The sequence below is a fragment of the Zootoca vivipara genome, chromosome 7 (assembly GCF_965207765.1).
Source record: "Zootoca vivipara chromosome 7, rZooViv2.hap1.1, whole genome shotgun sequence".
Lineage (NCBI taxonomy): Eukaryota > Metazoa > Chordata > Lepidosauria > Squamata > Lacertidae > Zootoca > Zootoca vivipara.
In genome coordinates, this window is record NC_142590.1 from 3,284,824 (window position 1) to 3,302,318 (window position 17,495).

The 17,495-nt window shown below is 46.4% G+C and overlaps 1 protein-coding gene across 2 annotated transcripts in view; it reads left to right on the forward strand.

Annotated features, from left to right (window-relative positions):
• Positions 1–13,073: 13,073 nt before the first annotated feature.
• Positions 13,074–17,495, forward strand: part of DDR2 (discoidin domain receptor tyrosine kinase 2) — a 63,061-nt gene continuing 58,639 nt past the window's right edge. Inside the window, exon 1 of one of the 2 annotated variants that reach the window (XM_088673663.1) lies at positions 13,074–13,213. The gene's annotated coding sequence lies outside the window, so the exon portion shown is untranslated. The remainder of the gene's footprint in view (positions 13,214–17,495) is intronic. The other variant, XM_060276573.2, reaches the window with a different exon arrangement.

Here is a 17,495-nt window from a genome sequence, read left to right on the forward strand (position 1 = left end):
TCAAGCGAATGTTGCCTCGCTAGACAAATTCGTTTTATGAAAAATTCGTCTAGCGGATCGCGGTTTCCCATAGGAATGCATTGAAATTCAATTAATGCGTTCCTATGGGCAAAAAATAATAATTCAATGCATTCCTATGGAATTCACTAGACGAATTTTTCGTTGTAAGAAAAGACCTGTGGAACGAATTAAATTCATCTAGCGAGGCACCACTGTACTCTTTCTGAACTCTTTCTGAATTCTCTTCTTCCCGGATTGCTCTAGCATAATGGGATAATGCGGACACAATGGGGTAATGTGGACGCAATCCCCTATTGCGTCCGCATTACCCCATTATGCTAGAGCAATCTGGGGACACTCTGTCAAGGAGCATTCAGTCCACCCAGAGCTTTGGGGAAGGAGCCAAACAAAGCCTTTGTGTGCCTCTCCAGGTGCCTGCTGTCCCAGTTTGATAACCAAATGAATGTGTCTCATCCCCCCCCCCCGAATTATTTTTATTAATACAATTGCTTAACATCAGGTTTCCCGCTCCTGTTCCAAACATGATCATCATTTCCTCACACTGCCACATCATTTTGTATTTAGAGTTGAATTGACATCACTCACTTGCTGTTAAACCATTCTTCCAGCTGCCCACTTTTTTCACCTTACAAACAGAACCTCTGTTACATCTTATAAATAAATATTCTATTTCACGTGTTGTTCCAGACCTGGTGTGCTGGGAGAGTTAATTACTATCTCCCATTGTTCAGTCTTTGGAGTGTTTATCGGGATGGTACAAGGTCACATTCCTTTCCTTTCACTGTTTATGGACTAGCATACCAGCTGTCGGCATAAATAACTCACAGAATGCATACCCAAACTCCACCATTAAAATTCCATTCTGGAGTTATTCCTCGGCACACAATTAAAAACAAGATTTTTTCCTCAAATTCAGCCTCTTTGCCAGATCTGTTCAGCAACAGTTCATTATTTTTTTTCATTGCATTTCTCCAATAGCAGCCCAGTAAATTTTTTAAATAAAGTCCATTCAGCCTCGGTCGAGGGGGGAGGGGATAGTAAAACCTTGTTGAATTACTTGTTGAGCATAAATCAAAAGCCCCCCCCCTCTTTTCCGAAGTAACAAGCAGAATAGCACAGCAGCGGCTACACATGTCCTTTTCATTATGCAGGGGTGGACAGGGGGAAAAGACCATTTGAAAACCAGAAGAAAGCACAAAGCACCTTGTCCTGCCCTTTCCTTTTCTGGCTGTTCTCAAGCTTCAAAGAAAACATTCAGATACCTTCAAAGAACCAAGCCCAGTCCTTTAGGGAGCTGACTGGTTGTAGGCCATTAGCATATGTCAGTCCAGGAGCGCCTCTTGATTAATGTCAATTGTCCGAATTATGGAGGAACCAACCACAAATTATGCCGGAGATGGAGGCTCGTCCATGGCAGGGACACACTCCCAGGTCGTACCACCGCTGTGCATTTCAAGTTGGCAGACATGGGCTTGCAGACAGCAGGATGCAGTGAGCTCAGAACCCACTGGGGAACCCTGCCAGGATTTTTGCCTCCAGAGGGCAGTGAGGAGCAGCCACCATTGGATTCGTGATGTAGCTGGAAATCTGAATGTCTCATTTTTTATGTCTCAACACTGGAAGCACTGCCAGTGTTGCCATTTGTTGGAGTTTAATCTTTAGGGGTAGCAGTAAAAATGTAAAGGTAAAGGGGCCCCTGACCATCAGGTCCAGTCGTGTCCGACTCTGGGGTTGTGGCGCTCATCTTGCTCTATAGGCCGAGGGAGCCGGCGTTTGTCCGCAGACAGCTTCCGGGTCATGTGGCCAGCATGACAAAGCTGCTTCTGGCGAACCAGAGCAGCGCACGGAAACGCTGTTTACCTTCCTGCCGGAGCGGTCCCTATTTATCTACTTGCACTTTGATGTGCTTTCGAACTGCTAGGTGGGCAGGAGCTGGGACCGAGCAACGGGAAGCAATGGGAGCTCACCCCATTGCAGGGATTCGAACTGCCGACCTTCTGATCAGCAAGCCCTAGACTCTGTGGTTTAACCCACAGCGCCACCTGGGTCCCTCTAGGGGTAGCAGTATGCGGCATCAAATAAATCCAAACTGTATGCCAAGGAGACTTGTCATCTGTATGAGAAAAATGCAAGTCTTTTGCTCCTAAATGATTTGTGAAAATTGGTCCTGAAAATATTTAATTTGTGTCAGTTGCAACACTGTGAAGTTTTACATAAGTGAATTCATTTGGCGAGGGCTGAAGTCACGTGCCAAGGATTGTGGGTCATGGAGGCTGGACAGAAGGTTGTGCAGATCAAGCTGTCTTGGTCCCTCTCTCTTGGTTGTGAGCTGCCTCAAAGAGAAATTGTTTTCAGCTGGAAAGAAATAACAGGATTGTTTTCTTAATCTTCACAATATGTCAAACGGCTGTCTAAATTCTGATACCACAATTAAAATGACACATTCTGGCTCTCCTGACAATTTAGTAACTGAAAGCAGAATTTTGCCTGTGAGATGTTGCAATACAGTATTAGAAATCCTTTATTTGGATATACATTTTGATCTACCAAAAATAATACGTACAGTATTGGTAAAGTTTTGCTTTGGCATTAGTTTCCTCGGAGCCATGAGAATCAGAATTCCCATTTTAATGCAAAACAAGAATTCATATGGAGCCAAAATGTCTACCTCATTTAACCTAAATTTATTTGGGCCCAGTCTTGTTCAACATCTTTATCAATGACTTGGATGATGGGCTTGAGGGAATCCTGAGCAAGTTTGCAGATGACACCAAATTGGGAGGGGTGGCTAACACCCCAGAGGACAGGATCACACTTCAGAATGACCTTAACAGATTAGACAACTGGGCCAAAGCAAACAAGATGAATTTTAACAAGGAGAAATGTAAAGTACTACACTTGGGCAAAAAAAATGAAAGGCACAAATACAGGATGGGAGACACCTGGCTTGAGAGCAGTACATGTGAAAAGGATCTAGGAGTTTTGGTTGACCACAAACTTGACATGAGTCAGCAGTGTGATGCAGCAGCTAAAAAAGCCAATGCAATTCTGGGCTGCATCAATAGGAGTATAGCATCTAGATCAAGGGAAGTAATAGTACCACTGTATTCTGCTCTGGTCAGACCTCACCTGGAGTATTGTGTCCAGTTCTGGGCACCACAGTTCAAGAAGGATACTGATAAGCTGGAACGTGTCCAGAAGAGGGCAACCAAAATGGTCAAAGGCCTGGAAACGATGCCTTATGAGGAACGGCTTAGGGAGCTGGGTATGTTTAGCCTGGAGAAGAGAAGGTTAAGGGGTGATATGATAACCATGTTCAAATATATAAAAGGATGTCATATAGAGGAGGGAGAAAGGTTGTTTTCTGCTGCTCCAGAGAAGCGGACACGGAGCAACGGATTCAAACTACAAGAAAGAAAATTCCACCTAAACATTAGGAAGAACTTCCTGACAGTAAGAGCTGTTCGGCAGTGGAATTTGCTGCCAAGGAGTGTGGTGGAGTCTCCTTCTTTGGAGGTCTTTAAGCAGAGGCTTGACAGTTTCCTGCTTGGCAGGGGGTTGGACTGGATGGCCCTTGTGGTCTCTTCCAACTCTATGATTCTATGATTCTATGATTCTATCAATATCTGGTGGTTTCTGCTCTTGATCCTTGGCCTTCATGGCTGGTAAAATCTAACAAAGAGGAAATAGATGAATAAGCCATGTGGGTGATTAGTGTCTCTGTGCCTAATAAACCCTCCCTGGAACTAGACTACTATCTGAACAATTACCGGTATATGCCAGTTTCTAATGTCTGTTTCTTGGGCATGGTGCTCAAGCGCATGGTTGCAAGCCAGATCCAGGCCTCTCTTAGATGCAACAGATTTTCTAATCTCATTTCTGGGGTAAATTCAAAGTGCTGGTTTTTACCTATAAAGCCTTTTGCATTTTAGGACTCTGCTCAGTGTTAGAAACCAAATGGCACCTAAAACCTAGGTTACAGGCACCACAACTGAATGTCTGGTGCCTTTAAAAAAAAAACAGGAATTATTAGCTGTTCCAACTTCATTGGCAGTAAATTGTCAGTGTAGTAGGAAAGGTGGCTCCCGATAGTCCTTTGGCTCTCCAGATGTTGTACAACACCTCCCTTCATCCCTGGCCACAGGTGACACTGGCTGGAGCTGATGGGAGCAGTGGTGGAACAAGCCGGTCGGGTGCCCGGGGTGACACATGTGCCCTGCGCCCAGGGGCAGGAGGCTCTGCAGGGCCTCCGGACAGGGGCAGAGGAGTTGGGCCTGATGTACTCATTTCTGACACTCTTGAATGGGTACAGGTATCCCTTGTTTGAGAAAAAGCCCACTGTAGAATCTGACGCATATGAATGTGGGGGAAATCGTTGCTCTTTTGGTTTGAGTTGATTTGGGGGTATGCATAATAAGTGGGAACTAGCAAATTACCGTTTGGGAGTAGAAAAAGGAACCAACAAAGATTTCCTGGAGGAGCAAGGAGAGAACACTGCTACGTTTTAACATTATGCTCCTTTGCTTGACATAATCAAAAACAACCTATATTTGAGACACTCAACATTTAAAAATATATAAAGTCCCATTCCTGCAAGTTGTAGTGATGGGATCTAGCTTGGGTGACTTTTTAAAAGGATTAGACCAAGCTTCCTCAACCTCGGCCCTCCAGCTGTTTGGGGACTACAATTCCCATCATCCCCGACCACTGGTCCTGCTAGCTAGGGATCATGGGAGTTGTAGGCCAAAAACATCTGGAGGGCCAAGGTTGAGGAAGCCTGGGTTAGACTGATATTAGTCACAAATTTATTGATTAAAATGATAGCTAAATGAAAAATAATTCAGAGAGGTAGCCATCTGTTGCAGGAGTTTGTGGCACCCCATCTATGTTTACAGATAAGATCGAGTTGCCCTCAGTTGACAGGTAGAAGCACATGGCAGGGGAGAGGTGACTTGAAAGTGAAATGCAAAAAGATACAAAATGCAGCACTTGCAATTAAGCATGTATATACAAAATAAGCACAGTGACTACACAACAACATTAACTATATCGCTAGGTTAATCAACACCTGTAAGTGGGATAAAAAAGCACCTTCACAATTCAGGCTAAAGGTGGCAGTATAGAACTGCTTGAGAAGCACGTCTAAGTCTTGGTACTTTGATGTGGTAAAATAGTTTATTCTTCCTGCACTAGACTGTGCTGTGTGAGTTGATCAGCGAAGCCGGCATGAGTTAAGGATCCTGCTTCTTCAGCTAGGGATTTTATTCAGTAACTTTTGCTACTTCCCTCTCCCCTCCATCTATATAAAAATGTAGAAGGTCCATGTTTGTACGGACACACTTTTCTCCAAAACCGCAATTTGGTTACAACATCAGATGCACATGTGGGAGTGTGTCTGTCCACTTACATTGACCAGATGACACACCTAGGACAGGTAGAAAGCTGGATTTCTGTACAAAAAAGTGCGCCCTCCAGTGGGCACCCAACATACAAAGGAAAAAAATACTGCCACAATCCCGCCCACTCCCCATCCAGCCCCACCACCCTGGGAACCAGCCCACCCCGGAGACCAGACCTCTGCCAGGGACCAGGCCACCCCAACACGCCACCACCAGGAGACAGGCCGGATCCCGGATCCAGGCTGCCCTGACACCAGGCCGCTCCCCAGGGATCCCCACCCGCCCCATAGATCGCACCCCTCCCCATCCTGCCCGATCTGCGGTCTGCGCCCTCCGCTGAGATCCCCCCCACTGCCAGGGAGCAGGCTGCCCCTCCGTGGTCTGTGCCCTCCGCAGAGATCCCCCCACCAGGGAGTAGGCCACCCCGACACCAGGCCGCTCCCCAGGGATCCCTGCCCGCCCCATAGATCGCGCCCCTCCCCATCCTCTGATCGGCGCTCTGCTCCCTCCGTGGAGATCGCGCCACTGCCAGAGAGTAGCCTGCCCCGACACCAGGCTGCTCCCCGAAAACAATCCGCTCACCATCCCTCGCCGGCCAAGCAGACCCAGAACGTCCGGGGAGCAGAACACTCCACAGTCCCCCCCCACATCGTGCCGCCAACAGGGAGCACCCACCAGACTGCTACACAGTCTGCGCCCACCCCTCACATCGCACCGCCAACAGGAACCAGGTCACCCTGAGAACAGACCTCTCAGCATCCCATGCCTCACCAAGAGACCCGGACCATCCAGGGAACAGGCCTTTGCACAGGTCAAACAGCCCCCCGAGATCCAGGCTGCCCCAGGAGACAGGCCGGATCCCAGATCTAGGCTGCCCCAGGAGCCAGGCCGCCCAGGGAGCCAGGCCGCATCCACTGTCCAGGTCAGATATAACATATCGTGACACCCACCCCCATACAAAACTCCCACCTCCTATCATGTTGCCTTCCCCACTACCCCCCAACATCCCACCCCCCAACATCCCCCACACCCACACATAACTCTAACCATTACAACTTCCCCACTACCATCTATACCACGGGTGTCAAACACAAGGTCCGCCCGCCAGACCTCGTCATGTGGCCCGTGTAGCCGCCGCCGCCCGCCAGCTGCTACAGGCGCGGTAGCATTGCACCTTTTAGTATTGGAACCGCGGGAAAGAACGCAACTAGGGGGCGGGAGTTTCCAAAGAAGATCCTAGGCAATGGCAGGCAGTTGAGGGCCGTGAAGGAGCGGGGGCGCGCGAGGTGGCCCGGTACGCGCGTGCGCGGAAGGACGCTGTAGTGGCGACGGCAGCACTGGCGCTGGATAGTGAAGTTGGTTGAAAGTGCCACTGATAAAATGGTAGGAAGCTGGCTGGAAAGCAGCAGGGGGGGAGGAGGAGGAGGAAGCAGCGGAATAAAAGCTCCTCCCACCGGGCTGCCGCCTAAGGGCAAAGTGCAGTGTAGCGAGCGACCTTGCTCTCTTTCCCCTTTAGGTCTCTCCCGTCCGCTGTGCTCTCTCCGCCCCAGTCAAGGAAGGTCACGAGGCGGCCTGCTTTTTTTTTTGAAGGGGGGGGGCAAAGGCTCTTTTGAGAATTAACCCTGTCTGCCTTCCTCTCTCCCCCCCCCTTCCCCATCATTGAAAGGTTTCCCCCGAAGCTCTCCAAGCGGGAGCCCTCACGCCCTGAGGAGGTCTTGTAACACTAATCTGGACACACGGGTGTGCGTCTCGTGTGCATGAAGGGGGGGTTGTTGTTTTGTGCGTGCGTGTGTGTAATCGGATTCTTGGGGGCGAAGCTAATAGCAGAAGCACTCCAACTATAGTACTTACTGCCACCACGGCTGGCTGACTGGCTTTCACCACCACTAACTCCACCACGTACCTTTCCCTTTTTTGGGCAGGGGAGAAGCTGGCAGGGTGCTGCAGCCTGAAGACCTCTCTGTCTGTCAAACACACACACACCGATTTTGTCCGCTTCTTACAGATCGGCCCCCAAAGCTATACTTCTCTTTTTGCCTTTCTTCCTTCTCTTCCCACCCACACTGGTTTCTCAAAAGCCTCGACCCTGTGAGCGGCTCTGGGGAGAGGGGTTTTTTAATAGGGGGGGGGATATAGCCCGGGGTGCGGGGTGAGCTGTCCCGTGGGGGGCAAGGAGCCGCAGGTGAATGAGTTGCCGGGGAGCTGCCATTATTCTGACTATGTTTCTGCTTTCAGAGCTAGTTATTACTTACATTATTACAAAAACAGTAATAATTGAATGCAGTGACAATAATTTATGATAATAAAGAGTGGACACATAGTCCTAGAGATTCAACTGGCCCTTTGAGGGTGACCAAACTGCTGATGTGGCCCCCGATGAATTTGAGTTTGACACCCCTGATCTATAAATAACACACCCCTACTTAACTTACACAAATACATACAATTTCTCCCAATTTAATACAGACCGCAAATTCACCAAGACAGACCACACTTGAAGACATCAACTATCTTCTTCCCACCCCAAGAGCCAGACCACCCCATCCCTTACACTCCACAAAGGAGTTCACTTATATGACTCAAAATGTTGGACGCGGACACATACACTCACCTCAAACCCCAAACCCCCACTTGCACCACACAGAACTCCCACTACCGGCCCCCTGCTCACCTCCATGTTCCCCTGATTCTCCAACACCACCCACCCTCTATAATAGGCATCCCCAAACTTCGGCCCTCCAGATGTTTTGGACTACAATTCCCATCTTCCCTAACCACAAGTCCTGTTAGCTAGGGATCATGGGAGTTGTAGGCCAAAACATCTGGAGGGCCGCAGTTTGGGGATGCCTGCTCTATAACTTCCTCCCATACCAACTGACACCATTACCCAGCTAACCACCCCCCACACATAACACCTCCATATTCCCCTAAATGTTGGACTCCCCCTTCATAACTTTACACTTCACCCAATTACACCAATCACACCCGCACACACAACTCCCACCTCCTGAACCCTGAACACCTCCATGTTACCCTGACTCTCCAACAACACCCACCTTTCATAACTTCTAACCATTCCAACTCCAACACTACACTATATATCTAACACACCCTAATTATATTACAAAAGTTTGTAACATTTCTTTTTCTTTTTCTATATTTCCACATTTTAACTACCACCACGGAAACCCCGGCTCAACTACAACAGGATCCTTCCCCTTGCCACAACGACTACGAGAAAGACACTTGACCTGCACCAATAACACCAACAACACCGTCCAATACAGACCGCACCACAACCACTACCACTGCAAACGCACCAAGAGGAAACCAAAACCCCAACAATGCCAACTCCGCCATCGCTGATGTGCCTTTCTTAATAATTTCACACACACAGCCACAGCAATGCATGGCAGGGCCAGCTAGTAGATATATATTCGGCTTCCCAAATCTAAGTGTATGCTGTTGTTTAGTCGTGTCCAACTCTTTGTGACCCCATGGACCAGAGCACGCCAGGCACTCCTGTCTTCCACTACCTCGCGCAGTTTGGTCGGACTCATGTTGGTGGCTTTGAGAACACTGTCCAACCATCTCATCCTTTCTCGTCCCCTTCTCCTTGTGCCCTCCATCTTTCCCAACATCAGGGTCTTTTCCAGGGAGTCTTCTCTTCCAGGGAGCATCAATTCTTCGGCGATCAACCTTCTTTATAGTCCAGCTCTCACTTCCGTACATCACTACTGGGAAAACCATAGCTTTAACTATACGGACTTTTGTTGGCAAGGTGATGTCTCTGCTTTTTAAGATGCTGTCTAGGTTTGTCATTGCATTTCCCCCAAGAAACAGACGTCTTTTAATTTCGTGACTGCTGTCACTATCTGCAGTGATCATGGAACCCAATAAAGTAAAATCTCTCACTGCCTCCATTTCTTCCCCTTCTATTTGCCAGGAGGTGATGGGACCAGTGGCCATGATCTTAGTTTTTTTGATGTTGAGCTTCAGACCATAATTTGCGCTCTCCTCTTTCACCTTGATTAAAAGGTTCTTTAATTCCTCTTCACTTTCTGCCATCAAGGTTGTGTCATCTGGATATCTGAGGTTGTTGATATTTCTTCCGGAAATCTTAATTCCGGTTTGGGATTCATCCAGCCCAGCCTTTCGCATGATGAATTCTGCATATAAGTTAAATAAGCAGGGAGATAATATACAGCCTTGTCGTACTCCTTTCCCAATTTTGAACCAATCAGTTATTCCATGTCCAGTTTTAACTGTAGCTTCTTGTACCACATAGAGATTTCTCAGGAGACAGATGAGATGATCAGGCACTCCCATCTCTTTAAGAACTTAGTTTGCTGTGGTCGACACAGTCAAATGCTTTTGCGTAGTAAATGAAGCAGAAGTAGATGTTTTTCTGGAACTTTCTAGCTTTCTCCATAATCCAGCGCATGTTTGCAATTTGGTCTCTGGTTCCTCTGCCCCTTCGAAATCTAGCTTGCACTTCTGGGATTTCTCGGTCCACATACTGCTGAAGCCTGCCTTGTAGAATTTTAAGCATAACCTTGCTAGCGTGTGAAATGAGCGCAATTGTGTGGTAGTTGGCGCATTCTTTGGCACTGCCCTTCTTTGGGATTCTCCTGGCCACCTAGCAGTTCGAAAGCACCTCAAGGTTCAAGTAGATAAATAGGGACCGCTCCGGCGGGAAGGTAAATGGCATTTCCGTGTGCTGCTCTGGTTCGCCAGAAGCAGCTTTGTCATGCTGGCCACATGACCTGGAAGCTGTCCTTCATGGATCTAACAGTAGTTAGACAACAGTGTGAGAGAGCTAGGAGAGAAGCAGGCAGAAGTCAGAGTGAGAGCCATACTTGGTTTCTGCTGGAATCCAAGACTGTGACTATGGGTGAAGCAAGACTGCTTGGGGTGGTAATGCTGGGAGCAGGGACGTCTCTAGGCGTGCCTCTCAGCTGTTCAGCGGCTTCAGGCCACTCTCCGTCGCACCACGGCGCCAGGGCGCCAGGCATGCTTAAGACGGCCCTGGCTGGGAGCCTTCTCCATGTTAGGTGGTCCATGTTAGGTGACAGGTTGTTGTTGTTTACTCATTTAGTCCTGTCCGACTCTTCATGACCCCATGGACCAGAGCATGCCAGGCACTCCTGTCTTCCACTGCCTCACACAGTTTGGTCAAACTCATGTTGGTAGCTTCAAGAACACTGTCCAACCATCTCGTCCTCTGTCGTCCCCTCTTCTCATGAGGTGGCCAAAGTATTGGAGCCTCAGCTTCAGGATCTGTCCTTCCAGTGAGCACTCAGGGCTGATTTCCTTCAGAATGGATAAATTTGATCTTCTTGCAGTCCATGGGACTCAAGAGTCTCCTCCAGCACCATAATTCAAAAGCATCCATTCTTCGGCGATCAGCCTTTTTTATGGTCCAGCTCTCACTTCCATACATCACTACTGGGAAAACCATATACAGTGGTACCTCTACTTACGAATGACTCGACTTACGAATGGAGCTCCGTCCGCCATCTTGGATGCTGTTTAGATAGGATTTTTCCTACTTACGAATTTTTAGATAGGGTTGCTTCGACTTACGATTTTTTTCTCCCAATGCATTCCTATGGGATTCGACTTACAATTTTTTTCGACTTACGAATGTGCGTTCGGAACGCATTAAATTTGTAAGTAGAGGTACCACTGTATATATTATCACACACACACACACACACATATATATTACAAATGTGTGTGTGTGTGTGTGTGTGAATAAGCCATATATTATAAACACACCACATTCTCTGCTGACCCTCGTTCCAATAATAATAATAATAATAATAATAATAATATATTTATACCCCGCCCATCTGGCTGGGTTTCCCCAGCCATTCAGGGTGGCTTCCATCAGAAATATTAAAATACACTAATTTCTTAAAGATTAAAAGCTTCCCTAAACAGGGCTGCCTTCAGATGTCGTCTAAAAGTCTGGTAGTTGCTTTTCTTTTTGACATCTGGTGGGAGGGCATTCCACAGGGCGGGTGCCACTACCGAGAAGGCCCTCTGAACTGAACGCTGGGTAAACCCCTAGAATCCCTGGAATCTCTCACCGCTCAGAGACCCGGGTGGCATGCAACAAGATGTTCCTGACTGATGCCTAGTCTCTTGCTACTTGAACCATTATTATCACTCCACCATCTGCAATCTCACCGTGTAAAACATCATCATCTGGCTCTTTAGACTTTGTGGATTATCAAAAACTCCTGGAACTGATTTTGGATGTGAGAGATGAATTGCGGCAGAATAATATACAGATTTGCAAAATAAGACAGAACTGTATGGAAAGTGAAGGTGGATTGGTTTTAGGAGAGAATGTAGCGAAGCAAGATGAACAAGCACCAGCCGGGGACATTGTAAATGACTTTACAGAAGAGGAGGAAGATCCATCAGTCTTGGACAATATAATTGAACTTAAAAAAGAGGAGGAAGAAGCATGGAATATTGTTCCCCCAGTGGGAGAGGGGGAACAAGACTTATGTTCGATTCAAGGAGTCCTCAAAGAAGAACCAGCATGGGATAATGTCCTCCCAGTAAGAGAGGGAGGGCAGAATCTATGCTGGGGCTTGAGCTCAACTGGAAAAATAATTGAGATAGGGCTGAAAAGTGGAGACATAGCTGGATGGTACTGTGCTACAGTTAGAAATTTGGGGGGGGGGCAGCAGGGGACAAAGAAGGGAGAGTGGATAGTGGTGGATAGGTGGCAAAAGAGTGGGAATAGGGTGAAGAACAACAATGGTTTATTTTCTGATTGATTAAGATGGTCCGAAATGGGAACGTTTTATGGAGCTGGTTGATGCATCTGGGAGATCCGGAGTCTAGGGGAAGGGGGGTAGAATTAGATAAAAGTGGTTAGAGATTATTATGATAGAAGAAATAATATTTGAATGTATGGAAACATTTTGGGGTATAAATTGTGAGGCTAAAGGAAGAATTAGAGATGGATGGGAAAATAAATTTAGATTTGGATTAATTAATGAATTATAGGTTGAGGATAGTCGATGTTTTTCTTCTTCTTTGTGTATATTAGAATTGGTTGTGAGATAATGGAAAAATTAAAAATTGCGTTAGAATGATTTAAGATGATAAAGGAAAATTGCTTAATTTAGATTTAAAAATGGACCCAGTGTGGGGAGAATCGAGGAAGTCCACAATGTCAAGTTAATGCAAGAATTGATATGTTTTCTTTTTCTTTTGATTATGTTTTATTTTTATTTTTGCTTTTTTGTTTTTGTTTTTGTGTTGAAATGTTTGAAAATCAATAAATATTATTTTGGGGGGGGTAATCCTGTCATTTGGGTCAAATAAAAAATAAAACACAAAGCATATTTTTAATATAAAAAAGTGGACTACATAGATCCCTGGAGCCTGTTTGCTATAGCGTCCCTCCGCTTTGCAATGAATGAGTTTTGCCATAAATTATAGTTTAGCTCAAGTTTCCTTGAGTGAACGAAAAGAGCCTCCAAATAAGCAACTCCAATTGGTGACTTTCTTCCCCCTTCTCGTTCCCTAATTGAAACCAAATGTGAAATATGTTGGATTGTGGGATTTCTGGCCAGGACCCAGGAATCTTCAGAATGCTAAATCGCTCGCAAAGGCATCTTGCATCAGCCCGAAGAAGTTTCTTTCCAGCCCGGCCTCTCCATCTAGGGCGAGAAAGCGGAGTCTGTCTGTTCCCCTTAACCCAGTGGATTAAACTTCTGAAAACCTCCTGTCTTCTTCTTCCCCTAAAAGTTCATCTTAGCATCCAGGTATGGACTTTATGATGTTTTTGAAAAACAGAAGGGTCTCCCCCTTCTCGTCCATCTAAGCGAAGAAGCAGAAAGGAAGCTCGCCTCCTTCCCTCAAACAAAGACTAGTCCAGTTTGGAATGGCGTAAAGCGGGGAAATAAGAGTACGAAGCGAGGGGATAAAAGTGTACGTTTTCCAGGCAGACCTTTCGTACAAAGAATTAAGTATGTGTGTGTGTGTTTAAAGATTGTTTGCATGCCAGGCAAAACTGCTTGACTTCAGATTCCCTTGATGGTTATGAAAAATGGGAGGCATTTTCAAAGAGGAGGCTTTGGAGCCAGAGGAAAATTGAGATGGGAGCCCCTTTTAGCTTCTGTGGCTTATTAAGTAGAAGTTATTCAAGAGTTGAGGATTGCAACTTGTGTAAAAGTGCTTCTGTTGAGAAGCTATAACATACACAGCCTGTTTTTTTTAAATCGGATGCGTGTGTGTGCCTCGTGACAACCCTGTTTTTCATTACCGCTTCTCCTTTTGTTGGTGGCACCGACAGCTCATCCAAGCAAAGGTCCAACCTCTGAAAAGCCCCAAGGCCCAGAGGTCTTGCAACAGAACCGTTGCTATTTCCCTTCTTCTGGAGCCGTGATTCACGAAGGCCTGGTTGGGAGAGCAAAGGGAGGCCTTTAATTCTGCTAGTTACAGAATCTGAATGTGATTTTTCATTTTATGTTTGCCACTGGCACATGCATCTCCAAATGCTAAAGGCCGCATCACACATGACTTGTTTTAGGTGTAGCTCTCAGATGATTTAAGAACATGCCTAAAATTATACATGTAAATATAAACCATCTTTGTTTACATTCTCATCAGGGATTGACTCCAATTCCTTGTTAAATGTATATTCATGTTTGCTGTTGTGTAGTGAGTGAAAAAGTCCCGGGGAACATGAAAAGTAACATAAAGTAGCATACATTACAATAATATGTTATACTTTGTGTAGAGAAAGTGGATAGAGAATGCTTTCTTCCTCTTGAGACTTGACTCTAAAACTTGTCCCCCAGTAGAATTGATGGTCTTTTTTTTGGAAATAAAATATAACTTTATTAAAGTTAAAATGCATATACTGTACAAAATAAAAACACATAAACGGAATAGAACATTAGACATAACAACACTAATGAAACTCTAACGACAAATGAAAATAATTAACCAAATAGCTAAATAATGAAATAATGATTACAGAATACAGACAAAAAATTAAAGAAACAAGAAATTAAACCCAAATATATAAAAATCATAATAAATCATAAATAAATTATAAATAAATCATATATGGACATAAATATATATATACATCATATGTAAATCATAATTTAACACCAGAATCATATTATTCTTTCCATCTGACTGTATAAAACCAAAGGATAACAAAAAAGAATTTTTCCCTTGTTTCCCCCCTCCCCCTCTCTCCCTTTAAAATTGGTCAGTACTTTCAGGACAGACCAAAGAAGAACACATGATAAAGCCATAATAAATTGCTTTAGTTATAATGCCCAGAGGCGGAGGAAGGGGGGGTGCAGTGGGTGCGTTTTGCCCTGGGTGTCACCACTGAGTGGGGTGACAAAATGCCAGGCGGCACTCACCATGGGGCCTGCAGCGCACCCGAACCATGCGTCTCTCCTGGGAGTGATGTGGTAGCTTGGCTTCCTGCACGGCCCCCAAAGGTCTGCCCGTCATTGCCTCCTCCTCACCTGTACGGCAGCTGAGTGGGAGGAGGCAGACAGACTTCTTGGAGGCTCCGTGGGGGATCCTGCCCCGGCTTGCTCCGCCCCACAGGTGGCTGGCCCCGCCCTGGGCGCAGGGCACGCGCACCGCCCCAGGCGCCCAATCAGCTTGCTCCGCCACTGGGTGTAGATGGGGATTTGACAAGTACATGGAGGTTGTTTTCTATGAAAGTTAAATGATACAGTAGCTAAAAATTTTAGAGTGTCATCTGCTGGGTACTGACAACGAGGGAGGCTCGCTGCCTTCATACTCCACCTGCATGGGCTTCTTAAAAGCATCTTGCTGAACCCTGTTGTAGTACTCTGTACCAGATGGACCTTTGGGTCTGCTCTTATTTTCTTAAGAGAAGTCATATGGGCAGCAAAGCTCTAAAAGTGTGACCCGATAACTGTAATCTTCCACATGAGTGCCGCGGAATCAGTGAAACAGAAAGGCAGCTACGGTGGCTAGAGCAGGCATGGCCAAACTTGGCCCTCCAGCTGTTTTGGGACTACAAATGGATTTGCAATGGATTCAAACTAGAAGAAAGAAGATTCCACCTAAACATTAGGAAGAACTTCCTGACAGTAAGAGCTGTTCGGCAGTGGAATTTGCTACCAAGGAGTGTGGTGGAGTCTCCTTCTTTAGAGGTCTTTAAGCAGAGGCTTGACAGGCATATGTCAAGAATGCTTTGATGGTGTTTCCTGCTTGGCAGGGGGTTGGACTGGATGGCCCTTGTGGTCTCTTCCAACTCTATGATTCTATGAATTCCCATCATCCCTGACCATGGTCCTGTTAAGCTAGGGATGATGGGAGTTGTAGTCCCAAAACAGCTGGAGGGCTAAGTTTGGCCATGCCTGAGCTAGAGTGTTAGACTTCACCTGGATGGAATCTAGACACATATAAAAAATGCTGCTCCTATTATCCCCACTGTTGCGTACTCCAACCCCAGGTAAGGTCCAAAAGTCAGCTTGTTTGCACATTCAGCAGAACATGTTTAGGATCTCCCTTCGAACCTTCACATGAAACGCTTGAAGAACTGAAGAGGAGGGTGCAGCCTGCACAGGGATGTTGGGAATGGGGCCAGCATGGGTGGCCCCCAGCTGCCCCCCCCTCCAGTTTGTGCTCTCACACAATCTCCTGGATGCCTGAATAGGGCTTGACTAAGACCATGGGTAGGCAAACTAAGGCCCGGGTGTCAGATCCGGCCCAATCGCCTTCTCAATCTGGCTCGCGGATGGTCTGGGAATCAGCGTGTTTTTACATGAGTAGAATGTGTGCTTTTATTTAAAAGGCATTTCTGGGTTATTTGTGGGGCATAGGAATTCGTTCATTTCCCCCCTTCAAAATATAGTCCAGCCCGCCGCAAGGTCTGATGGACTGCGGAAAAAGTTTGCTGACCCCTGACTAAGACACAAGACAACCCAAACCCAAACCAAATGAAGCCCTGGTCATGTTTAATGGCCACTAGGAGGTCACTATACCCACAGGCTGGGGGGCTGCATTCAACTTGATACGTTAGGGAGGTTTACAAATCTGCCCTAAGGTCGTTGCAAAGGATTGCTTTTAGTGTGTGTGTGTCCCCGCCCCTTACTGCAGGACTTACTTTGCTATTGCAGGCGGTCCAGATGGAATTCTGTTCAGGCAAACTGCATTTTCCCAGTGCTTAAAAAACACAACTTTTTGTTGTTGTCAGCATGTGATTGACTTCTTAGTTAGATCCAAAGAGCCATGTTAGTCCGTTGTATCAAAAACCCAAAAGTGCCACAATATTCTCTTGGTTAGTATTTCTGTTGCAACTGAGGGTATATCCACACTTCCGTTTGCCCTGCCACTTTCTCTTGGGTAAAGCCACAGTTTACCGCTGAATCAGATCCAAATCAGCAGTAAAGAGGGTGTTTTCCCAGGGAAAGTGGTGGGACAAGCAGAAAACCTCTCTGCTTTCTAGGTGTAGGACAAGCAGGCATATGGCCGAGCTCAGTGAAAAGCCAGCGAGATTGGACTGCTTCTTCCTCCCCTGTTAGCAGCCGTTCCATGAGGCTCCCTCCCTCAGTGGGAGAAATGAGAAGCAGGGCTCCTTCCATCAGGTGCCTCCTACCTGCGATCTGTTTCCATTCCATCTTCTCATTTTAAGAACTACTGTTCAACATTAAAGTCCACTCTTTAAAGCTCCGTGTCTGAGCACCCTCCCCTCCCACCTTCTTTGCTCCAGAGCTTTCCCTTCTTTAAAGCTTAATGAGAGCAAACAGCTCACCATGGAAAACTCAAATTGATGTTAGTTCTGATCAAGTTATAAGGAGCAAGTTTTCACTGGGAAAGCTTTGGGGCAAAAACACAAACACTCGGACAGGGAGCTTTAAAGGGTTGACCAGTGCCTGGAAAAAGCTGGGCAAAAGCTAAGTGTGGATAAGTTTTGGCACCAAATTTAGTTTCCCCCCGCTTCCCTCCCCTGCCCCTTTATTCATGTCTCATGCCTTTTAGATGGTAAGCCTACAGCCAGGCCTTATCACAGGGTTCCCAAACTAAGGCCCGGGGGCCGGA